Source organism: Gouania willdenowi, chromosome 4, assembly GCF_900634775.1.
Source record: "Gouania willdenowi chromosome 4, fGouWil2.1, whole genome shotgun sequence".
NCBI classification, from domain to species: Eukaryota; Metazoa; Chordata; class Actinopteri; order Blenniiformes; family Gobiesocidae; genus Gouania; species Gouania willdenowi.
Genome location: NC_041047.1, coordinates 33,271,549 through 33,298,027, shown reverse-complemented (window position 1 = coordinate 33,298,027; position 26,479 = coordinate 33,271,549). Strand labels below are relative to the sequence as shown.

Here is a 26,479-nt window from a genome sequence, read left to right as displayed (position 1 = left end):
ATGAAAGCCTGATATGAAAAATATAAGAGTATCCTGATCAACTTTCACTTACTTTCATACGCGTTTCGATGTCTTCTTCTTGTTCTTCTCTGTTCTGCTGGGTTAAAAACAGCCGCCAGAAATGTGTCCGTCTGTAATAGCGGTCCGTCGGAAACACTTCCGTTGTGGCCATTTTGCATTCGTGTTAATTTCTTTAAATACATTCACCTGACACTTCCCGGCCATCGGGTTTCCGCAACAGAAGTGTTTCCGACGGACCAGTATTACAGACGGACACGTTTCTGGCGGATGTTTTTAACCTACCAGAACAGAGAAGAACAAGAAGAAGACATCGAAACGCGTATGAAAGTAAGTGAAAGTTGATCAGGATACTCTTATATTTTTCATATCAGGCTTTCATATCATAGTACCCGTCCGTCGAAACACTTTTGCGGAAACACTTCCGTTGTGGCCGGTTTGCATTCGTGTTGTGACCTGTTTGCATTTGTGTTCGTTTCTGTAAATGCATTCACCTGACACTTCCCAGCCACCGTATAGAAGCCATTGATGAAGCATTCGAACAGAAGAGACTGCGATACGCCAACCTAGCAGCTGAAGCAGGGGGGCGGGGCTGGAACATGAAGGTGTGGCCTGTGGAGGTGGGATGTAGAGGATTTGTAGCTAGTTCCACCACAAGGCTACTGAAGGAAGTAGGGTTGAGAGGACAGGCCCAACTGAAGGCAATCAAAGAACTTGCCACTGCAGCAGAACGGAGCAGTCACTGGCTGTGGATGAAACGTAGGGATGCAACATGGGCTGGTAAATGATGGCAAGAGATGGTGGTGGATGATGATCGCTTGGCGCCACCATGCGACGCACACCCAGGTTTGATCAGCCTGTGGTGGGCCAACCTCGGCAGAGGGTGTATTGTGTTAAGCGTATGAAACACCCAATGAAGTCGGGGCACACAACAATATTTAGGGATTTTTAACAACCAGAATCTCACCTTTTCGGGGCGCTGCACTTATTCCAGGCTTAGAAGTGCATAAGACAAAAAGGACTTACGCACACCGGAGAAAGAGCGTGAAGCCAGATTTGAATGGGAACACCCACATATTAGGGCCGCTCCACCCACAGTGCGTAACTGGCATGAAGGCATGCAGCAACTGACTTAAATACAGGGGGAGAATAGCGCGCAGCCAAAAATATATTCTCCCATGGGCTTTTGCGCATGGGAGAATAGAGCCCATAGAAAGGGATTATATGGTGAGAGGGTTAGAGAAATGAAGTGAGGATACAATCAGAATGCATTTAAGATCTGTTGCATGCCAAAACAGATCAGCACGAGGCGACACGGGTGCTACGCACTCCACGAAGATGGTCACATTCGTAGCATTCGTGGATGATTTTTTGACATCTCAAAAGCTTCTCCACGAATACTACGCACTGATACAACCCATCTTCAGTAAAGTTGAGCTTTGTTGCGAGTGTCACGAATAATGCAGATTTGATGGCTCTGTGCAACCCCAGCATAACCAAATCTCAACAAGAAAAGAAATAAAACAACAGATCCAAACTAATTCCAACATGTGAACATTTAACCTGAAACCTATCCACAGGCCCCAGGACACATTTGGGTTGCGCTATTTAGTGGTGTAAAAATGGAAAGGTTTTTCTGGAACCATATTTTACATCTTCAGCTCAGTTGACCCTATATCATCCCACTTTTGATTTCTCGATTGTGTTCTTTGTTTACTGTTGATGCAAACATGTTTTTGTTTTCTTGAAATATACTTTTGAGTGCAGAGTTATTTGTGAGATGGTTAAGGATGTGTTGTGACATATTCACAGCTGTCAGTCAGAAAACCTCTTGAGACAGAGATAAGATAAAACTCCAGAGATGTTGCATCTTTACCACTTGCTGTATCAAGACACACATATACCAGTCATGCAAGCCATTCAATTCTATTTGATACATCCCAAGCCAATACAGGCTGTCACTCAGCATTAAAGTCAAGAAGCACATATTTACTGAAAAAGTTGTGCAGCTGTCATTTGGGAGCAAAGGCCAACAACTCATGTTAAGTGCACAAAGGCTATTCAAAAATGATAATAATAAAACAGTCTTGCACATTCTTTTTAAGAAGTTTAAAATTGTTGCATTGTAAAACCCGACTTCTTAATTTTGACATTGTTGAGTGTAAAAAGCATGTTCAAATAGTGTGTGCTTTCAGTGATTGCTTCAACCACGCTAACATTCTCTTATCTTTCCTTCTGAAAACAGGTTAGGATAATTAGCAAAACTTAACTAAACTTCACAAATGCTCTGACATCAAGAAAAAATAAAGAATTAAAGAGAATGATTTTCAAAGAAAGCCAGCACTGAAAGGTTTGAACTGATGAAATATAGCAACCCTGAGATTTCAAGATCCAAACACGAGTTTTTTAATATGGAACTGATCTAAAATACCATCGAAAATAAATTGTATTTGTTGTCAGATGCTGTTTGTTGTTGCTTTGAGTAATTTTGTGTCATATTGTTTTCAGTTGGTATTTATTGATTCTGCTATCAGTTTAATAATGTAACATATTGGTAGATATTGATATCAAATTTTTACTAGGCTTAAACCGATCAGGATTTCTGGGCCGATCACCGATCAATAAAAAAAATATCCGAACATATGAGTAAGGATGGGTACCGAATTAGGTACTGTATTTTCTGGCATATAGGACGCTATTTTTTTCCTTTAAAGTTGAGGTTGTGGCCATTGTAGCGGTGCACTCTAAGTGTGGATTTTTCAGTCAGCTGCACACGTGTCACTCCACGAGGGGCCTTTCAACTTTGTGGGTCGCTATGAATGAAGTGTCTTTGGAAGTTATCTGTCCGGCATTCATTTTATATTTACTTACGTAAACATTGCGAGTACATCAGGACCTCTTTTGCCCATGCGCGTAACTTCAGGGTTGCATTCCATTCATACTCCAAGCTGGTAGAAGACACTTCTAATTTGTAGTTGGCCTATGATTTAGGTATTCATCCACATGTTTAGATTATCATTATGCTTAGGTGTGTGTGTGTTTTTTTTGTTTACATTTCTTTGTTGCTTTGAAGCTTTTTTTTTATTACAGTAATGTTGTCCTCATTTTCATAACATGCAACCTTTTAGTATTTTTCCCAAAGTGAATTTGATTGTGTCCAATGTTCATCCATGAATACATGTATTCATTGTATTTGGTAAAGTGAGGGTTGTTTGCTAGCACTTTTTCGTTTTGAAGAACAGTGTGTAATGTTTTCTCTATCTGTTCCCTCCTGTTTTCTACTCAAGAGTTAACTTCCCATGAGAGCCAAGAGCCTTCCTCTGAGCTTTGGGTGCTAATGCTTGTGTAGTTGTTGAGGGTGGGGTCTTTGTCTTTGCAGTCGTCACAGCTCCAAATCTCATTTGTAATGATTATCCTGTGGTTGAGTGTTTCACAATAGCTAATGGGGAAAACAAATCGCTATTTGCCATGTTTATCATTAACTCTTGTTGTATTTCCACTGATTACGAGAGGTTTTTACACTGCACTGACTTATAACTCCTCAGACAAACTGATCTTGCCCAATTTGTTAGTTTAACAAATGATCCTGAACCAGGTCGAGGGAATTTAATGCTTAATTTGTGGAGTGATTGATTATTGTGAAATGCAATCTGCTTTTCTAAGTGGCATTCTGTTGAGACAAATTTGATAAAGGAGAGTAATTGCCTTTATTCATAACTACACTTTTTTCTCTTGCCTGAGAATCATTTGCTGCCCATGTTAAACTGAAGTTAGTGTCCTCCAGCATAACCCCGACAAGTTGTGGTCAAGACCCTTCCCAAGCATTGAGAGGAGTCGCTTTGACACAACAGAAAAAGGTGATTTTTGCCTGCTAGCTCTCTAGCACCTCGTTGTCTTGACCAGTTTCCATCAAGTGATCAGTGTTAACATGAGCAGTGACTTACAGCAGGTGACTGAAACAGAGGTGTTGAATTGTGTTTGGTATTACAGGTGTAGCGGCTTCAGTATAATGGATCCAGACTTCAGAAAACCTTTGCTTTAAACACAGCTAATTCGGGTCTCTTTTGTTGAAGTGTGAAGACATCAGTTAGGCTTCAATGTGGAAGTTCTTGTTTCTCACTGATGTGTTACTAAGGAGTTCATCCTGCATGTACAGTATGTCTTTTCTCCTCCTCTTTGACAGCATTTTATGTTTTTACAAAAATGTTAATCAACTTTCTCCGAACTCATGGTTTACAGTGAAAGTTTTGAGCTCACATATAGCGAGGGAACAAGAGTGTAATCTTACGGTGAAATATCTGGAAACTAAGAGGTTTTTCTGTGACTTTACTGTGGCAAGTAGGATAATCCGCAATCCATAGTGTTTTGTCCAAGGTGTAGCCTGCCTTTTGCCCAGTGTGTGCTAGGATAGGCAGGAAAAAAATGATGAACAATAGAAATAGACCTCTGTGACCCTGTACAGGATAAAACAGTTAAAGTTGATGAATTGGTGAATTAGTAGATATTTTGATTAGCTGCTGTTTGCCATATTAGTTCTGTACTGCATTCCTAAATATTTCTGAAGTGCATCTTTTGAAATTTCCTCTAAATTGTGATGTTTTCAAAGCTTTGAATAGATAGTGAGGTGCTTCCTTCGAGAAAGATAGCAAATTAAATATGTTTGGGTGAATACTTTGTATGGTACTTAACTCATTCAGTGCCAGACATTTTCAGTTTTTCTACCCCCCTCGGTGCCAGCCATTTTTGAGCATTTTGACTGATTTTAAAGACCCACAGAATATCTGAAATCTGACACCTGATTCTGAAAAATTGTTTCTGGCTCGTTTCGTTCTTTTGTAATCAGCCGTTGAATAAAGCAAGTTTAACACAAATCTTCAGTTTCAGAGCAAAAAGCTGAGAAAAAAGTATTTTTCTAAAAAAAAAATCCTGTCAGTGACTTTAAAGATTTTTTTTTTTGCTTTAGCGACTACTCTAACATCTGAACATTGTTTCCTTATATAAAAAAAACAAAACAAAAAAACACTGAGACCAGGCTTTTGATGGCAAAACTATTATTATTTTGCTATGGGTCAGAGTTGAATGGATTTCTTACTGTATTTTGCCATTCCTCCAAGTTTCCCTCCTGTCAGTCTGCACACACGCAACTTCCTCTTCCTCCCGGACATGTAGAGTGTCACTGCGTTCCCCGTTTTTTTTTTATCGTTTTATCTCACCATCGCCACACTATCCATGAGTTCCACACATGCTCTGGGCGAGTGTGCGCTGCTGGGAACGTCAACTCTCGTACGTAGCGCCATTTTTGTATTGTAAACGCCTTCCCTCCTCTCTCTCTGAGCTCTGCTGAGCACGAATGATCCCTCATCCAAAGGTGCGCTGCTACCTCCTACATGTCACCTATTATTTTGCTATCTGGCTCACTGGCTGGGGGTATTTTGTACCCCCCCCACCCCCCCCACCCCTCCTCCCGACACGCAGGGATGACCCGTTTGGCCCGGTGAGTTGATGGTTTTATCTCACCATCTCAACATTATCAATAATCTACTCATGTCCACACATGTTCTGTGTAGCATCAGTGGCTAATCTATCATCTAAAAGTGTACTGCTGCCATCTTCAGGGCACAGTTGGTCACTACAACACCCCACAGCTTAGATATTGATGAGGGACCTCCGCCAGGGTGTTTTCTAGTAATCCCTGTGAAAAAACGTAAATGACGAGTTATCTTGTCAAAGGCACTGAGTGAGTTAATAATGAAATTAAAAAAATATTTTCACTTTTCACATATTTTGGTCTTTAAACAGCTTATAAAGAAATACTTTCCTCCCCCCCCCCCAAAAAAAAAAAAAAAAAAAAACAAAAAAAAAAAAACAAAAGGCATTTTTAAAAACCTGAATCCAAGATAGAGTAATGTTCCAGTTATACACATGTCTGGTGAGATAATATTCTTAAACTGGCTTCTTTGTCAGTATTGTCTTGAGTTTAAAATATTCCGACTTTCTGTTAAGGATCACTACTGTGTTTTAAAGCCTAACTCTGCTGACATCTACACAGGGACTTACTCAGACCTCATACTGTGTTGGGATCTTACAAACATGTTGTAGTCCTCTTAATTCACAACTTAAATGTTTCATAAGAATAAATAAAAAGAGAAAAGCTTTACATGTAGGCTAAAGACATTTATTCAAAGTAGTGGAACTTAGGGTCCATTAAAGCTTTAAAAAACTGTTAAATTCATTGTGGTATAGACAGGAAACATACAATGATAAAATATGATTCTATTGGGTATTTTTTATGGAATAAAATAAATTCTCACAAAATAAAAAAATAAGTGCAAGAGATTGTTCAATAACCCTACAGTTTATTCATAATTTTGGTCTGACAAATATAATCAACATAAACAACAGAATCAACAGAAATTATCAATCTGCATTTGTAAATCTTGTTGTACACTCCTGCATTGGCTTCAAGATGATCTTGTCATATTCTGCAGGTGTGTTTTCAGTGGCTATGTTTCAGAACATGATGTTTGACTTGCCCAGCCTTCTGATGCCCTAACACTACTGTTGCACTTTAGGCTGTTTAAATTTTCATCACATGTAAGAGGTCCAAAACAGCTTTTTGCTTTTATTAATATGTCAACACATGGAATGGTGTCTGACTTCCACCACCTTCAAATATGTACCCTCATGTGCAAAACATTTCAGGATCCATAATGACCACTTGAACTCTTGGCTATATCCAGGCTCCAAACATTGAAGCGCCGGGCATAGGGGCTAGTTTGTGTAATGTTGCATTAACCTGTTCAACCATTCAACCGACCCGCTGAAGCTGAGCAGGTCCAACACTGGGGAAGACTTAGCAACAACCTACTGCTGATGGGAAACTTTAATTTTTAAAGCGTTTTGATCCACATGGATGCATGCCCCTCGTACATTGCGTCACAAACGAAGAGTGCTAAACCTTTTCTCACGGCCTTCATATTCCATATGAGAAAAACCTGCCGGCCGAAGTGCCTCCCCATCTACTGTACATCTGTGCTGTGTCTTTAAGAAGTGGTGTTTTGATTGATGGTTAGTGAACCAAAAGCTTTGTAGTCATAACTGAACTCCACTAATGGGATAAAGTTTAAAATGGGATACAGAGGTGGGCTAATTGTCTAGTTCTTGTTTTCTTGCAAACCTAAAAAGAATAGTTGCTGGAAATGTATTACTAAATCGGGTGAAACACTATTCATTTTTTGGAACAAACTTTGTATTATACAAATATAAGCATATAAGGTGCTTCATATTGTACATGTTAAAGCTAGGCCTTTCACAGTCACTTTATTATGAGCAATCTTGAAATTCCGGTAAGCAGTTTTTTGACTGCTGGAAGAAATCAAAATAATTGGAGAAAACCAAGCAATGTTCAGGGAGATCTTTTGTTACCTGAACACAAAATTATCCTTAATGATGCTAACAATCATGCTAGCTTTTGGCCAGTAAAGAAAGTGAACTGGTTATTAACCATAGTTGTTAATATTGAATATTATTGTTTATTTAAATCGATAGTTGAACAATACACACGGTACCCCGTGGTGCCAAATTGTAACGGTTCCTACTATACCAGAAATTCTACACGACGATACTACCAGTGCTACTTTCCGCAACATAGCGACTGCCTCTACTCTCCTCCCTGCTTCTCGCTGCACAGTCTAAACTCACTACACGCTACTTACTTGAAAACACACCAACATGGCAACTGGACTCCACAGCTGCTCAATAATTGGCTGTTTGCCTGTTACTGTTTCCGCACGTTGGTTCCGCCCGTTTGTTAGCTGATTAGCTGTTCGTGTTTCTGCTGGCAAAATGAGCTCAATCAATCATCAATCAGTCTTTTATTTGTATAGCGCCAAATCATAACCAATGGTATCTCAAGGCACTTTACAGTAGAGCAGTCTTAAGGACGGACTCTTCATTTTATGGATACACACATATGCATATATACGTATATACACATACATATGTATCCCACACCCAACATGAATTCATCATGGCAGCAAGGAAAACCTTCTGTTAAGCAGCAGGAACCTTGTGTGGATCCCATTCCTATGATGAACAGCCATCCACGTTATGCTGTGTTGGGTGTGTGCAGAGGAAAGGGTGGAGACAGCGTTGTTGAGACTCTGTAACTCCACACTGAGGATCCCACGGACCTGCAAGACAAAAGCCAGAAGGAGTACAGGAGCAAACACACAAGGGAAGAAGCAGACATAGAGGGAGTGTTCGAGAGAGGATTGGGACCCTCTCCGGTCCCTCTCTAACCTAAATGACGTCTCTCTTAACGCCCTCTCCAACCGAGCATGCCAGACCCCCCCGGCAGTCTATGCCTATTGCATCTTAACTATGAGCTATGAGCTGGTTCATAACTAAAAGCTTTACCAAAGAGGAATGTTTTGAGCCTAACCTTAAAGGTAGAGAGGGTGTCTGCCCCCCGAACCGTGGTTGGTAGATGGTTCCAGAGAAGTGGGGCCTGATAACTGAAAGCTCTTCCTCCTATACTACTTCTAGAGACAAATGGAACAACGAGTAGGCCAGCATTTTGAGAGCATAGTGTTCTGGGGGGATTGTATGTCACTACAAGCTCCTTGAGATAGACTGGTGCCTGTCCATTTAGGGCTTTATAAGTGAGAAGAAGAATCTTGAATTCTATTCTATATTTTATGGGAAGCCAATGCAGAGAGGCTAATACAGGAGTAATGTGATCTTTTCTCCTAGTTTTAGTCAGTACACGTGCTGCAGCATTTTGAACCAGCTGAAGTGTCTTAAGCGACTTGCTTGGGCAGCCTACTAAAAGAGAATTACAATAATCCAGTCGAGAGGTAACAAAAGCATGGACTAGCTTTTCAGCGTCGCCCTGAGACAGGATTGATCTGATTTTAGCAATGTTACGGAGATGAAAGAAGGCAGTTCTTGAAGTTTGTTTTATGTGAGAGTTGAAGGATAAATAAACAAATAGAACCCCAAGGTTTCTAACAGTTGTGCTTCGTGCCAGAGTAATGCCATCTAGGGCAGTTAGGCTAATTTGTCAAATTTGTCAAATTTCAACACTACAAGAAGTGCAATCATTATGAGACAACAATGTATGTTTTGTTATTGCAATGAAATAAATTTATTTTATTGCTTAATTGTGACCATCACCAGCCATTTTATTATAGGGAGGATATAAAAAAGCAGGGGAGGGGGAGGGGGAAGGGAGCAGAGAGGAGAGACTCAAGGCAGGAAATAGAAAGGGTGGGGAAGAATAGATTATTTTACAGTGAGAGTGAGATGTGAAGTTGTAGATCATATTGTGCTTATTATGTTGTGTAATCAAGCCAGTCTGGTGACAAGTGTGAAGCGTAGCTATAATGGTGGTGGCTGTGGACAGAGGGATTGAGTGAGTGGTAATACCTAAAGCTGGTATTTGGGATCAATGTGTCTAAAGTTAAGCCCAGTATGAGTTTTATCCCACATCTCAAGGCGTGCCAGTGCATTGTAGACCTGTGTATGTGCAAAAACCGCTACTGCAAACCCAGGAGCCACCCCGGGCCCGCAGATGCAGCCAGGCCAGCAGAAAGAGTGGGGGGCAAGGAGTCCCCCAGATGCCCCCGAGATCCCAGGCCAAGAAGCAGCCACCGCCCCCCACGCACACATCCGAGAAAGCCCCCAAAGAGCCGAGCACCCAGCGCATCCCGCCACCGACCCCAACCCCCAAGCACATTAAATGTATGAGATGAAATTGGCTTCAATTCCCCACTTCCCCATCGGCACAGTCATTTCTCCACATCTCCAAAATGTCAGTGCGCCAGGGTCAGCGTTAGCTTACTGGAGGGCACATTTATTTTCATATAACAAGAACTTTGCGTAGTAAGTGTCATGCACAGTTTTCAGCCCCTGTTTTGGGTGTACACAATAGTTTTAAATGAGGCTCCTGGCCTGTCCCTGCCAAACCTTCTGCAATCCTTGATGCAGCATTCAGAAGTGCATGTCAGCTTATGCATTCTCACTTGCATTTCTTCAGGAAATGCAATTAAACAGTCAATTATTATTATTATTATTATTATTATTATTAGATTATTAGTATTATTTTATTTTTTTTATGTGTATTAATCTGAACAGAATGTAAATCACTGTTGAATCACTAGGAAAACTAGGCTATTCCTGTTTTATTCAGTTATTGTGGTTTTTTTAATGTCTCATGAAGTCAATGGACCATAGCCTCAATTATATCCCAAATTCATTTGTGCAATAGGGGTTTAGGCCTTGGTCAAAATGTCATCTAAATCCTTTTTTGCAGCAAGCTTATTCAAAGCATCAACGCAAAGAGTTTAAATACAAACTTAAAGGCACTTCCCCAACATCCTACTGAGAATTATTTGCTGTCATCAAAGAACACTGTTGCAAACTGAAACAGAAAAGATGTTGCACATGGAATCTGAAATACACATGCTGAGATTATTTTGTTGTCCTTTTTCCACCCTTCCCTTTTAATACATCTTTTATTTTTGTTAGTTATTAAAAAATCAAAAGCATTTACATTGAAAGGACAGGTGGGTGTGATATACCAGCGCCTCGTCTGAATAGCTGAAGAGAGAGAAGACGCAGAAAAGAAAATTAGTAAGAAGCATTCAGACGGCAGGAGGAGCAGGGATTTGAGCAGATATTAAAAGAAGATTGTGCGTGGGCTTTTTCTGCTGTGCTCCAGAGAATGAAAGTAAACCCTGTATCTGTCAGGAGGTGGATAATAAACAGCAAAATATATCAGAACACAGCACAACAAACACAAACAAAAGGAAAAAGTGTGGGAAAGCGGTGTATAAATAGTTCAAATATTTCAAATGGTTTTTGTAATGTGATGATGTTTTTTAGTCTCCAATGTGTACTAATTACTGTAACTGTATGAGACGTAAAGTTTAAAATGACAGCAATGATTAGTTCTGTCAAATATGCTCAGAGATGACTCAATTCATAAGCTCTTACTTCCCTAAAGGAAAGACCAATAAACGAAACATTATCTTTTTATTATCTTCTGGATTTGTGTTCCATCATCTTAAAACTGATATGATTTCCCTTTTGACAGGTACAAAAACACAAAGAACAAAACATGTATTGATGCTTACATCAGGTTTACAACATTTTCCAAATCCGTCTCTGTTCTGAAGTCATTTTGAAATAACTTTTTTTTATGCATTTCGACTTGCACAACACACTTTTGATTTGTTGATATGGAATCAAAAAGCAAAGATGTCCCACTTCAAAGTGACTCCTTCTCTTCTTTGTGAATGCTGTGTTACACTGCTTTAAATGGCCTCATCATTATTTGTCAGACAGCAGTAGGATTACACCCTTTCATTTTTATTCATTCTGTCATACATGTCTAAAAAGTGTTAATTTTGCAAATAAATTTGGTTGATGGATTTCGATCATTATTAAAACTATTGTTATTTTAGTTTTTACCAAAGCTTTTGTCAAACTCGAGTACCTGGGGCCAAATCCAGCCTTTTGGGGCATCCAACCGTCCTGCAAGAGAAAGTAAAAATGACGAATCATTGTGTAAATATCACAGCACAAATTGTTGAAACAAATCAAATTTTTTCCAAAATCATGCAATTTTCCTTAAATTACTATTGGCCTGATTTTACCAATAGAGGGGAGATGTATTTTCTGCTTGTTGTTGCCTAATTTTCTATGCAAGAATTTTGCTTGCTTCAGGTCCTGCTTTATAATATAATTGTTTCAGAAACCTCAGCTTCTTTTCAGTTTCCTTGCTAAGAATGATGTTTATTTCTTGCATTATACATGTAATTTTCTCAAGAACTGAATTCCGTAATTATTATCTATAACATGGAGTTTCTCTAGTTTTTTAGTTGTTCCTGCAGGTCTGATGGTTCTTTAGTCCTTATCCTTTTTTTTTATGCACTCCAAATTTTATGGAGATCTCTGTTAAATGTAAACAAAATCGATTCAGGAATGAATATTTCGCCTCGCAAAAAAGTAAAATTCCTGGTCATGTTTATGGACATGTCTCAAGATGTCTATAAATCCCAATTCTTGCAGGATTTTATTAATTCAATTTCTAAAGTAGTATTCCTTCTTCTTCACATATACAGATACTGTTTGTTTCTGTAGTACACCTGTTATTTGTCTAGAAGTTTTTGCGTTTGTTTATCTGTTTGTTATATTCAGTTGTTCTTATGGTAGATTAGGTCTGGATTAAGTCTGCAGTAGCACAATGGCGGGTCTCCAAAAATCTCCGAAATGTCAGCACGAAATGTGTTCCGCAAATTTCTGTAGATCAAATGACCAGATGTTGATCTTCGATGTCGACCACCCACCCGACCCATCTTAAAACACGGACCACTGTGTAAATGCACAGCGGTGCAGACTTAATTGGAAGCATAATGACAGCTCCTTTACTTCCACAATATTTTGGAAGTGAAGACAGCAATGACTATCAGTAGCTGCACATTTGTCTCTCCACTTACATTCCCTGGCATGATTTATAGGAGACATATCATGCTTTTAAATCCTTCATTTTTACACATAAATCATACAGTTGTGGTCTATATAAAGCAGAACTGCAATGCTTGGGTCTGAATTTCTCATTATTATAGCTCCACAGGCCCCTTTTCTACCCCTTTTCTGATGTGCTTCTGAGAGCAACTCGTTTTGGTGCGGTCTTTTTAAATGCAAATGAGACACTTCATACCCCGCCCCCTCTTCAGGGTACAGAGGTGACACCCTGTTCAACTCCACCCTGTTCGACCATTTTTGTAGTTTGATAGAAGAGATACGATTATGTAGCGGCGCAGAAACTTTTTATTCACGCGTTATTTACAAAATGTCGGCAACGGAAGACTTACTGTACATGTTCGAGCCAGAGTCGGACCCGGTGGATCGAGATGAAAATGAAGATGATGAACCTGCAGAACCCTAACAAGTGAGCTAACACAAGCACCGAGCTAACGCTAGCGCCAAGCTAACGTCACAAAATGCATTTTAATACAGTCTTTTCAGAGACAAAAACTGCAAAATGAAATGACTAATGAAAACTTTAGACTTAAATTAAATCACGTAGGCCATATCACCAAGAATCTAAAACGAGCACACAGCGCTAACATATGAAGTCTGAAGACGGTGCAACTGCTAATGCTAACAAAACAATGACAGGGACGTCTTATCATCACACTTTTTAGCATTATTTACAGCTTACCGAAGTGTTCTGTTCGTCGTCTCCAAAGATAGAAGGAATTGAACCCTCAATCAGACAAAGTCTTTCGGCAAATCCTTCTTTATACTGGCGGAGGTTGATGAAGCAGTCATCCTTGAAGTGCTTCGCGCACACAAAAATGACCTTACCCACAGATGTGGGTACATTTTCGTGAAAAATACATTTTCAAAAAGGTTCTGATGCTGGGAGACGGTGTAATGAAGCGTGTTGGTTACTACATCCAACAACCGAACATTTTGACTTATCCTCTCGTAACTTCGGCATCCTTGAGCTTGTACTACAAAATAAAAGCGAGAAATAAAAATGGCGGATTGCTCAAAGTGTTGGGCCTGGAGTCGATGTCCTAATTTGGTAGTTCCGCTGCAAATACTGTGACGTTATTGTTCAAAAAACGTAATAGAGAATCAAATAATTGAAACAGATGGAAAATATGACCAAAACAGAATATGAAGATATCAACGGAGCACCTGAAGAGACTAATTTGAATTTTTCTGTACTTCTAAACACTCTAAATATACAACAAAATGTATTAAAGGGCTAAAAAAGTGGATTTAACATATGTCCGATTTAATAATTAATTGTGTTCTTTTATCCATCCACCTTTTATTTAAAAACCCAAATGTTCAAGTGTTATGAGAACTGATGTTGTAGGTTTGATGTTTTAAAGGTGCTTTGATTTTGCACAGCAAAATGTTTAGTTTGTTTTAGTTTTGCAGTTCATTGAGGTTTTAAGTCTCTGTTTATTTTCACAGTATAAGCTTTTGTGTTAGATCAGATTGAATTACCTGAACTAGCTAACGTTCCAGTTATTTTTATATATATATTTTTTTCTTTTGTAATATGATTACTCTTGGATTTTCGGGATTTGATATAAAGATAATAGTGGTACATTTGTTTGGTTATTTAAATGAATGGATACCGACACATACCTTTTTTTAAAGTATAAATATCTACAAAGGAAAAGAAAAAAAAAAGATGCATAACACATTGTCATAATTGTTAATATTGTGATAATCGTCGATTAATTGAATCATAGCACCCTGAATTGGGAGGTCCCTTAGATGACACACCCCTTGTTCTTAGTAACACTGAAGGGGCTGTTCTCCCACTAGAAGATATAATGAATGGTCATTATTTAGTTCCAGATAGGTCTCTTTCTCCAAAATTACAAATTCAGTGAATCCCCTAAGATATGCTGGGGCTTGTTATTTATTTATTTTTTTTAACTCATTATTCAACAAGTTGCTATTACTTTTTTTTTTCTAAAAGCTTCAATTGTAATTTAATTGGAAATAGTATCTTACTACTTTATTCTTGATTGCTGTATTTCATTTATATGCATTCTTTATGTGTATAAGGGCCAACAAGGGCAAAATATTGATTATTTTTTTATTCTTGTATTTTCTTGTTTCGCCCACTTGAAAATATACAGGGCCCATATCATATGTGGCCCCTGAACTTAAATGAGTTTGACACTCCTGGGGGCAAAGCTTGACGTGAACTTATTGCACACCGGCCACTGTGGCTAGTTGGCGAGTTACAAGCCACTCAGCATTTTCAATAGCCACAATTTTGTTGTTGAATATTTGTTTACTATGAATAAAGGTGACTATGACATGCTAAAGTTCACATGCACTAGATTTACAACCTTTTTAAATTATTGCACATAATTAAAATCTATGAACAGTATCACTTTAATGTTAGGTGAGCAATGCACACACCTCCTGTATGCAATGCTCACCTCCATAGAAGGAGCGGCTGCAGTGTTGGATGTGACATGCAGCAGCAGCTTCCAATTTAACACAGCACAGCTGAGCTGCTCCCTCCCTTCAATTGAAATTAAGATTTAGTGCTGAGTTCCAAGAAACTATTCATCAGAACACACACAAGTCTCATAAATTATCAATGATTGAAATTGTGAGTTGCTGTATCATCTTTTTAAAATGCTGACAGGTGTTAGTGTCTGATCATTGATGCTTCAGTTCTCAATGATAAATTGACTAAATAACACCAATTTTAACTGTAAACTGCTGTTTAAATTTTGAAACCACAAGAAACTTATGCAACATCTACTTTTGTACTTTTTTTTTCCTCTTCTCACTCACTGCTTCGTAACTAAATTAGTCCAGGAGCATGGACCCATCATTTTTTTTTTTTCATTCAACACTCACTTCATCCAAGGTTTGACTTGACAAGGTGGTTGACTAGACCCCCTACCATGTGGTATGTAGTCTCAAATTGTGTATAAGTTTTGTGCGAGAAGCCATTCTATAGACGTGGGTGAGTGACACAGACAGCCATTTAAATTGTGGGGTAGGGGTAACATAATTCTTCATATCTTTGTCAATAATCAACCAAATTTTATTATTTTGGTACCAATATGTATTTCTAAGTGAGTGCTAGCACAACATATTAAACAAAAAAAAATAGTTAACCTACTTCTGGTCACTCTAGGTCAAAAGGTCACATGGCAGTTTTTTTCCCCCTTAAATGCAGTAAGGATTGTCAAATAATAATACAAAGTTGCTAAATGAGTTTGCTCATAATTATTTAACACGAGGCTAACAATAAAGGAAATTCATTAAATATAAACTCTTAACCTGGATTCTTAAAGCTGCAGTTGGTAGACTCCTCTCTCCGCTCCGTTTTGAAACTGAAACTCCCATACCGGTTTTTTTTAAAGCTCTGAGCAACTTTTTTCTCAATAGACACTATTGAAAAATGTATAGACTTTATCTTGTGTTATTGGAGATTTTTCTGGTGTTTTATAGACATGAATGCACGTATCACTCAGTAGTTATTGTCCTGAGCAGCAGCTGCTCTCGTCAACTCCTCCCCGCCAGAGAGCTCACAGAGGTGGCTGCACTAATCCCAACTGCCTGTCGCTCAGCGCAGAGTGAAAACCATCACTCCGCATCCAGACTGCAAAATTAATTCACCTTGAATATGCTTCTCTTTTGTTTACACACATTTTATCCCATCTGTTATTACTCTCCCTCTGACACCAGTATGTGTGTGAAGCAGACCCTCCTTAGTGACCGGGATCCATGAGGACTCAAAGTGGTCTGTTCCACCCGAGTATATTTGTGCCTTTAAACTTTCTTTTCCACCTCAGTCTGCCTTTTTCTGCTTCATTTGCTGTGCAACTGTTGTGTCTAACGCCACGATGGAGACTTCTGCTTGGATGTCCGTTATTACACTTTTACTACAGATGGTCTGTGAATGCTCCTGACTTCAGTCTAGCAGCCAATAGTAAAGACAAAAAGCTCACGAAGCACACGTGTTTGTTGAAAGATCTTCGATTGGCTGACATCCAGTTTCGAGGAGTGTCTCGCTCTTGGATTTATAAACTTCATTCACAGGGCCAAGAGACGGAGAATGGATTCACCGTCCACTCAGAACACTTTGGATTAATTAATGAAATAGTTTAGGTCAGGTAATATTAAAATGTTACAGCTTAAGTAGTTAACCCTCTGGGGCCTAAGATGTTTTTGCTGTTTTTTGATTGTGTTTGATTTTACCTTTATATTTCATATAAGGAAATCCATAAACCTTGCATGTTTGGTATAATTTTTTTCAGGAGAACCTCCCAAATATGACTGTGAAGTATTTTCTTTGATACGGCATACTTTATTAACACATTGGATCTAAAACCACTATGAAAACTAAAATTTGAGTGGGAAAAAGTTCGTTTTTTTTACTATAAAAGTCATAAACATTTTTAACGAATCATTTTTATTGCTTGTATAGCAAATCTAAACTAAATATCTCAAAAACTTATATACAGATGAATCATAAAACACAGTTATGTATAGCTATTTACAGTGAAATGGAAGCAATGTCTCAAGTGATTTTGTACAACTATTTACAAAAAAATATGAATCATAAATACAGGGAAAGGCAAGTTATTTGTGCCTCATTGTGTTGATATAAAACAATAAACAAATATATTTGACACTACACTACACTCTAATCTCACTCACTGCACACTAACTAAACAGTCAAATCACAGTAATAATCACTATTATCTCAAATCTCTCAACTCACCCTCTCTTTCTCCGTCTCTGTTTACCTGTCACTTGAAAACAAAATTCCCGCTATATGTGGACATTATGATTGGACAATGGCCTTCTTCTTCTCAACCAATAGGAAACAGCTATAATGAGAGTTTTCAGCGTGGTTCTTTCCTGCTGCACAACACTGGCTGGCTCCTTCCCCATCTGTTGTGGGCAGGGGGTTTTTGGTCATCTCCCCTCACGGATTGACCCCACATTGCCCCCTGCCCTCTGGTAGGTCATTTGTCGCATCAAGGCAGCAAGCTGCCCGGGCAAGTCCCCCTTGCGCCTGTGTGGAGGCCTCCCATCAAGCAAGACATGTCTGCTTCTTTCAGTCATGGTCATCATCATCATCTTCATCCACATTGTGACCATTTGTTGGGTCCTGTAGCCTGGTGTTTGGGTTCTGGTAGATTCCATCAGCCATGCAAGTACACACCTCAGTGCATAGAAGTTCATTTGTCCAACAGGAACGATCAGTTCGACGGCAGGTTGACTTTTTGCAGTGGCATGCCATAAGTTTTATGCTGCGTTCACACTGAATGCGTCTTCTGTACAAAACGTACCTCAGGGTCCGCAGGATAAAGAAATGTCCCCCTTCGCTTCATTCGCACATCTGAAGCGAAGCCCCTCCCACAAGCGACACATCCAACTCGGTGAGTTTCACTCTGCCTGCTGAAGTGCTGCGCTGCGTTCCTTTTTCTCCTCTCACAAACATAAACCACCAGTGAAAAAAGCAGGTGTGATTAGCGGCAATTTCTATCCTAGCTCAGTGCCAATTTTCAAAGATGAAAACTACAGAGATAACGTTTACCTGCTCCACCTCCTCGCCGATTCTCTTCCACGCCAAATCCTTCCTAGTCCGGTCCCGGTTATAAAGACTTTGTCATACATCTCCAGGTGGTCACACACAGCTTCTTCTCCATGGTTGAATGGGTGAACAGACCCGTGTTTGTGTTGACAGCCTGACGTCATCATCAACAAAGACTCTGATTGGCTTTTGTCATGCGAAACAGTCGCAGGAGTTCAATATTTTCAACTCTTGTGATTGTGTGGATGTGCGGGTATGCGTTAAACCGGGAGCGCGCCCGCACGGCCAATGCACTTGACATTATCAGTCCATGTGGTGCTGGCTCTTTTGTCATCAGCACAGTTTGCAGAGCACCATCTGAGAGCCTCCAGCCATATTCCTCAGGTGTTGGTGAGTTCTGTCTGGCATTCAGTGCTTTCCTCCATACAATAATTGGCCCTTTGCAAGCTTTAGGTGCTGAAGAAGGCTGTCTGACGTTGGGGGCAATCCCTCATTCTTCTGTCCTCTCTGACTGAAAAACCAGTACTTCACATCATTTGCTTTGTGTTCTTTGTGTAGACACTGCACACACGTTTGACATGCAGAGATGTGTCCTCACTCATTGTCATGTCTTTGCCCTGCTGAGACAAACTGTTCTGGTGCAGCTCACTTGCACAGAATGTGTTGAAGTCTTGCAGATGTCATACAATGAACTGTTGGATTTGCACTCGGTCAGTGCATGGAATGCTGGAAATGCATCTTAGAGGCGGGGACCCAACTCGGCAGCCACACTGTGCATAGGGGATGTATCTCAGCTTGTCTGGGTATTGCCAGGTACCTAGCGAAACTATATATTGTTATATTATTTTTCCCCAAGATAACAATATTATCATGGTACAGCGATTCTATGATAATCGATATATTGCGGAAAAATTCATCCACGATACATTACGATATGTGTCACTAAAGAAATTCAGAATTTATTGACTGCACTGAATCCATTTCACAGGAATTACAAGACATTGTCAATCAATTTCACATGAATGACAGCCAAGTAAACAAAGTCTCTACTGCACAGTGGCTCTTCTTAACACCCACTGACCACAACTAGTCCAATATCCTTGTGTTATGTTTAATGCTTCTCCAAAATATTTTTTTATGATTGTCCAAATTCACTTTAAATCAAGAAAAACAAAATTAAGGCAGAAAATACTAATTTCATAGCTAGTACAGTATTATCAACTTCTCTGTAAACATGGACGCATATTAGTGCTGCTTAACAAGCACAATTAACTTGTTTTAAGAAAATTGGAAAATTTCACTTCATATAAAAAAAAACAAACATTTCAGTCAGTGTATTACCCTGGCATTGATGGTTTCATTCACAACAAACAACAAGCAAACTTTTAAGATCTTCTGTAGCTCTGATGAGGCAGGCACTGGTTGGCTCTGTATTAAGGAGTCAATGATGATTTGCATAGTTTTTTGGCAGTTGAGCTGGTGTTTCGGGTGGTTTAGGTGCTGTTTGAAGCGGCCAGGATGGGAGGGGGTAGGGCGGTGCACCTAATGAGCGCTCCCCCGCAAACATTTCCCCATAAAAAAAAACGTTTCTTGCCTCATGGTGACGCATTTCATGCCGATTCTGTCCTTTTGATTGCTTCTGTGATTCCATTAACATGAATTTTATAGGGCCCTATACTCAACTTGTATAATAAGGGAATAAAAATAAATAAATATTGATATTTGGTGCCAGTGATTCGATAACGTACTGCTAGACCAGGGGTGTCCAATTCCGGTCCTCGAGGGCCACTATCCAGCAGATGTTTCCCTCTTCCAACACACCTGATTGAAATGATCAACTCCTCATCCAGCTCTGCAGAAGCCTGATAACGATCCTAATCATTTGCGCTAGACGAAACCTTGTGATACATTATTCTATCAATATTTTGGCACACCTTTAATCCTTAACCCCAGTACAGAACTACAGTCCACGGCAGTTAAGACTGTTATACTGTGCAGCACAAATTACAGCTATATTTGTGTCCGGGGATTAGATAATGACCCTCTTGGAATCATGCAGAACCCTTCCGTCTGCTTCCTCGTGGTGGTAGTTCTTCACAATGTCCCCTGATCACCTTCCTTCTGACCATCTCTGAAACCACCAGCAAGGACTTTTTTGCTGGCCGACCTGCAGCTTCTCTTGTGCCATGTGACACCACGTTTTTGACAGGAAGTCACACAGGTTGGTCTTGTTTTGTGGATTTTCAATGTATTTCTGCCACTGCTTGGGCATTGGCATTGCTGGACCCTGAATTTTAATCTCTAGGGTAGTGGGTGGTCTTATTTGACACGCTCTCTGGTGTCTCCTGTACTGGTCCATGATCACATCGACTCACTTGCATCTAACAAAATCAACATCGTAAAACACTATTAAAGAAACATAAACAATTATTCAATATAGCCTCCATACTCTTCCAACAAGACATGGCAGCGCATCCATTTTTTGTGTTGGAAACACAGAAACACTGAGAAAATGACAATAACTCGGAACAGCCTCAGTGAGGTGCATCCACAAAGCCAATCCTTCCTTTTGTACCATTCACTGTGAAAGTATTGAACATTTTCTGACCTTACCTTTGGTGAAGGTCTGGTAACTCAGGTGTTGGTCTCCCATCTTTTAAAAGCTGTTATCCCGCTCACTAACTAGAGCGAGAGAAAACGTAGCAGCAGCGGTCACATGGGATCAATTCACTAATGTACTGTGAACTTACGTATAGCATTAAGCATAACGCGGTTACGTCCAAAGGCAGCTCTCTATGCTGCCTTTGGACGTAACCGCGTTATGCTTAAATGGTTGTCATCTTGGGGAACTGACTGCGCATGCGCTAACTGGTAAAAACACGCTATGAAAACAGAGACAGAGCAGCCGTGTGCTTTTGGGAGGGGGCGTGGCCTCCTACTGCCTTACAGCAGAGTGAGACGGCAGCCGTTCCAAGAAATAGCGCTGTTGGGCTATGAAACGCACAAAATGCTGACACTTTCAAACTTATAGGTACTGTTGGCTATTGGAAATGGAAAAATAAATAATTTATAATTATATCAGAATAAAAACAAATAATCAAAATATCAATTCACCCTTGGGTAGGCACTGCCTACCTTGCCTACCCTGACGGCACATCACTGCAGTGTACATACTCGGTACTCTGTAGTGTTATAAAGGGGTATATTTGCGGGTGCAAAGGAAAATAGCGTGTGCAATTTCCCTGGATTTATTCTATGGGACATGCACATGATAAATGTGTTTGTTTTTTGTTACCTATTTTAATATATTTTTTTTAGTGTGTTTTTCTGTGATGTATGTTTTTTGGAGTCATTATGTTTATTCTTATATCTTTCTGTTGTCTTTTTGTGCATTCTTTGTTGCCATTGTAGTGTGATTCTGTAGTCATTTTGTGTATTTTTGTATCTTTTTAGTGTAGTTTTGTACATTTCTGTTGTCATTTTGTGTATTTTTTTGGATAAATATTTAGTTTTGTGTATTATGAGTCATTTTCCTATTTTTGTTGTTTGGTGTATTTTTCTGTAATATATGTTTTTTGGAGTCATTTTGTGTGTTTTTGGAGTGTTTTTGTATATTGTTGTGCATTTCTGTTGTCCTTTTGTGTACTTTTTGTTTATTGTTTAGTGTTTTTATACTCATTTAGTATATTTTTATTATTAATACCTAGTGAGTGAGTGAGTGTGTGTGTGTGTGTGTGTGTGTGTGTGTGTGTGTGTGTGTGTGTGTGTGTGTGCGCGCGTGTGTGTGTGTGTGTGTGTGTGCGCGCGTGTGTGTGTGTGTGTGTGTGTGTGTGTGTGTGTGTGTGTGTGTGTGTGTGTGTGTGTGTGTGTGTGTGTGTGTGTGTGTGTGTGTGTGTGTGTGTGTGACTCGCTACCTGTGGTTGCCGTGTGGGACTCTCTATATCTCCTCCGTGGGTACTTTGTCACACACACGCACGCGCATCAGCCGTGCGAATGCACATACTCCATCACAGGTTGTTGAAATGCGTGTGTAGAGGGAAAAAAAACGGACCCGAGGGAACTATTTGAAACTACTGGGAACTTCTGTTCTTGCAACTCTCTCTCGAAACGGCTCGGTGTGAGTTTAGCATGTACATCTAAGGTGCGCATTTGGTTTTATAGCACGTGGTGAAAATATCAGCGTTTATAATGCCGTATCTGCGGAGAAATGTGCATTTTTCTCCATTAGCTTTGAACACAGCCGCAGATATCGCCCGTCAATAACTTCCGGGTCCCGTCTTGACTTTTGGGTCTCGTCCATTCAGTCTAAACAGTGAACGGTCAAACAAACATGAAAATAAAAGTTTTGAAACCAAATAAGGAACAGTCAAAAAAGTACGTTTCCTCAAAAGAGAAGTCCACAGAAGCACAAAACTTGTGAAAGAGCCTTAAACTATCTTCCTCTCTTTCACTTGTTTGCCAGCGCGCAGGTCTGGTGCTACTCCAGGTCTTCAGCAAGTGATTGGCTCTGGCCGCACACGTGACTCTAGTTCGCCACTTTGATTGGAGCCGAGCTGTGCAGTGAAATAGATATAGATGGTGCGCGAGCGCCCTCACACTGAGTTCAAAAGCTGAATAGGTTGCACTTCTGCGTGTACATTTACTGCACTCCTATCACAATCTCTTTGTTTTAACCTTAAAAAGGAGATGAATGTAGCATAAATTCAATGTTTAACGATTCACAGCATTGTGAATCCCTCAAAATTTGAAGTACAACACATGAAGGTAAAATATTTTATTAAGTCCATTTTATGATAACTATATCACAGTTATGTGTAGTATCATTATATATATATATAATTTTTTGTGATTAAAGTAATTCTTACAGTCCAGAGCCAGAGCTAATTGTTTTATGAAACAATATCAAAACGTTCAAGACGTGGGTTTACGTTAAACAAATTTTTTTGTTAATGTTTAACGTATTCTGTTATTTAAAAAAAAAAAAAAATTATTGCAATTTTAACATTTTACTAGGATGTTGTCTCATGTGCTCATAATTTATGCACATCTGCATTAACATTACACTACAAATTAGACCTCAAGGAATATAGTTATTGCTATATATATCATAAATTTCATATTAACGACATCAGTAAAATATACTAAAATGTACATTTTGTTACAGTTGTGAATAGGCATACTTCATAGGCATTAACCTATGAAGTATACAATGCCAGATACAAATACATTTACATTTGAACCACTAAAACTTACCTTGGCGAGCATTAACAGTAAATGTTACAAAAATCCTTCTACAATTTTGTTCCAAAGAAATATCATACCAGTATTGTTTAAGTTATAAGCTAGTAATGTGGATAATAATTTGCTAACTAAAGACACAAATAAGTGGTTGACAAAATCAATATTTTAATCAATAAGTTTTAAATTAAGTTATGTAAGATCAACACAAAACAATATTAAACAAATACAATGGGCTGTAAACACAATGAAACTTAAGGAAGACATCTGTCTTGTGTCTTTATTTAATTGAATTTCAATTCAACTTTATTTATACAAAGCCAACTAAAAGAAAAAGTCACATTATAGTGCTCATAACAAAATATAAAATTAAGAAAAAACAATTCCACATAAATAAGCATCAGCTACAGTGGAGAAAAAACTCCCTTTTAGAATAAAAGCTTTTATTGTTATATATGTACAACATTAAGGTGTTCTCCAAGAATGACATAAAACACACACTTAAATAAAATACTGGAAAAGGAAAGACATATAAATATATAATACTAAAAAACTACTCAGCAAACTATATACATTACCATACACACAATTTAAAAATGTAAAGTGACCAGTTAGGAGATAAATAACTATGGCTCAGTGTATTACACTTTGATGTGGATTATTGCACATGTAGTTTGAGTCATTTTTTTTTTTCAGGGTTCTCATGGCCCAGGGATACAAGCTGTCATTCTGGAGGTGGAGCTTTGATTGATCTGTATCTCCTTCTAAGGGGAGCAGGGTGGGAGGGGTTAGAGAGGATGGCTCTGATGGTGGCCCAGGAGAGCTCCTCCTGGATGTGAACACCCAGGAACCTGAAGGACGATACTTTCTCCACCAGGTCAATATTGATGATGAGAGGAGCGTAGTCTTCCAGGTTCCTCCTGAAGGTGATGGTGTTGTGTGTTTCTTTTGGATATGTGTAGGGACATTTATTCTGAATAATAAGAGGCGACTATGAGGATATTTGACCATTTTAGATCATACTTTAGGTGAAAGAGTGGGGGGAACTGGTGCAGGTACAGCTGTTGAAGCAGGTTGGGAAGGAGAAGGAGTGACTGGAATAGGTTCAGTAAGGGTAGGTAGGCATTGGGCACGGCTGCACATCTTGAAGTGTACTTCCATATGACCCACATCTTTGCAGTGTAAAGTGCAACAGCAAATCAACATATCTAAAACAAATAGAAGCAAAACAAAATCATTACTACAGACAAAGAATAGAACAAGGACAAAAATAACTTGTATAACTAATAGGAGCATTTTCTTTGAACCAGCATTGATATCAGATGTGCATTTACACAGTAGGCTGTCTGCTATGGAAGCCCAAAAGAGTCATAATTAAATGAATAAAAACAACATTTCGAAATAAATACCATTTTGATAAATAACAGACAAATATATAATATGACCATTAAATTGTTAAATGAGGTATTGTTATTATCTTAAATATCTATTTCCACATTGGCCTTTTTATTTCTTAATGTCGTATTCCACAACGGCCTTTTATTTCAAAATGTCCTTTTCCACAATGGCCTTTTTATTTCATAATTTCGTTTTTCAGCAGAATGACTTTGGTCTGTCAATCAAAGAACATAAGGCAGAGCCAGTGAAGTGATTGGCTGATCCTTTACACAGACATGAGCAGCAGCACTTCCAGTATCGATTCGTGGAGACTTATCACTAGTGCTGAGAAGCCTGAGCGCCACGAGTGCATCACACATTTTAGCAACACAGTCTCATCCTCAACTCGTCACATATTGACCATCGGTCAGGACCCCTTTGGTGTTTATTTTCGACCCTGAGGGTCCGTGTTACACCCGCAGGCAATGAAAAACATGGTGGACATGTATATTTTAATAGCAAATTGCCTTATTTCAAGATAGATTGTGGCTTTAGAAATTTTTTGATGACATTTCTAGTGAGAAATGTACCCTTAAATTTCATAGTATCCATTCGGTTTTTGTAAACGATCTGTAGTTTTTTCGTTACAACGTACATTCATTTGGAAAAAGTTGCTTTAATTCTATAATAACACAAAGAGAGAAAACATAAGATTTGGTCAGAGAATATTTTTTATTTAACAATCAACACAAAACCTTCAAATCTACATTTAAAATGCATGAAGTTTTAATTTACATTACGACAAACCTCTGCTAAAAAAGACCAACCATGCCATCCTTTTTTAATGGACACAAATACAACAATTAATCAAACTACAGATTGTTATATTTCCTGGTAAACTGTGAAAACATCATTATAAATATGCACTCGATTACGACTGTTATTACAATTTTATGGTATCAAAATTAACCCTTGCGACTAAATTAAATGTCATGACAAATAATAGAAAGCTTTTCCATTTCAACTATTTGAAGAAACTAAGCCACGTTAGCTTGGCCTTATAAATATTGAAAAATGCTTTGTGCTAGTGTAATTACTGTATTTTACATTGAGAGATCATCTGAAGAAACTAATGGTAGATAGATAGATACAGTAGATAGATAGATAGATAGATAGATAGATAGATAGATAGATAGATAGTTTTATTGATCCACTGTCATGGCAGCTCACATCAGATAAAGTACAGTAAAAAAGACAAAAGAAGACAACACACAGAAAATCCCCAATAAACTCCCGAAAACTAGTGCAATGAAGATAAATAAGCAATAAAATAACAGAAGCTATATATAAAATGAAATATAATTAAAATAATATTAATATAAAAAATAATATAAAAGGTGTAAAGGATACAGATTATATACAAGGAGATATTTTTACATATTTAGTACAATGCCCCAGACTGTTTTATTGTACAGTCGTACAGCGGTGGGGATCAATGACCTTAGGTCACTACACCCACAGTGTAGGACTGAGTAATAGTCAGTCTGGACACTGCAAGTGTCAAGGATTAATAATTTTATCGATCTATTCACATAAAAATCTCTTAACCTACCATGTTCTCAGAAATGCAGCGGATCCGACGATAGAAGAAGAGTAGCTTCTTCTTCTTCTTTGGTTGTTAACGGCATTTGGTACCCAAAATGGTGCATTACTGCCACCTTTAGGAGAAGA

General features: G+C 38.8%; 1 protein-coding gene across 6 annotated transcripts in view; it reads left to right on the top strand.

The window, feature by feature from the left end:
- Positions 1-26,479, top strand: part of lpp (LIM domain containing preferred translocation partner in lipoma) — a 273,915-nt gene that overhangs the window by 77,994 nt on the left and 169,442 nt on the right. The window contains exon 1 of one of the 6 annotated variants that reach the window (XM_028443776.1): positions 24,173-24,297. The exons of the other annotated variants lie outside the window; for them this stretch is intronic. The gene's annotated coding sequence lies outside the window, so the exon portion shown is untranslated. Of the gene's footprint in view, positions 1-24,172; positions 24,298-26,479 lie in introns of those variants that run through there. 6 annotated transcript variants of the gene reach the window in all.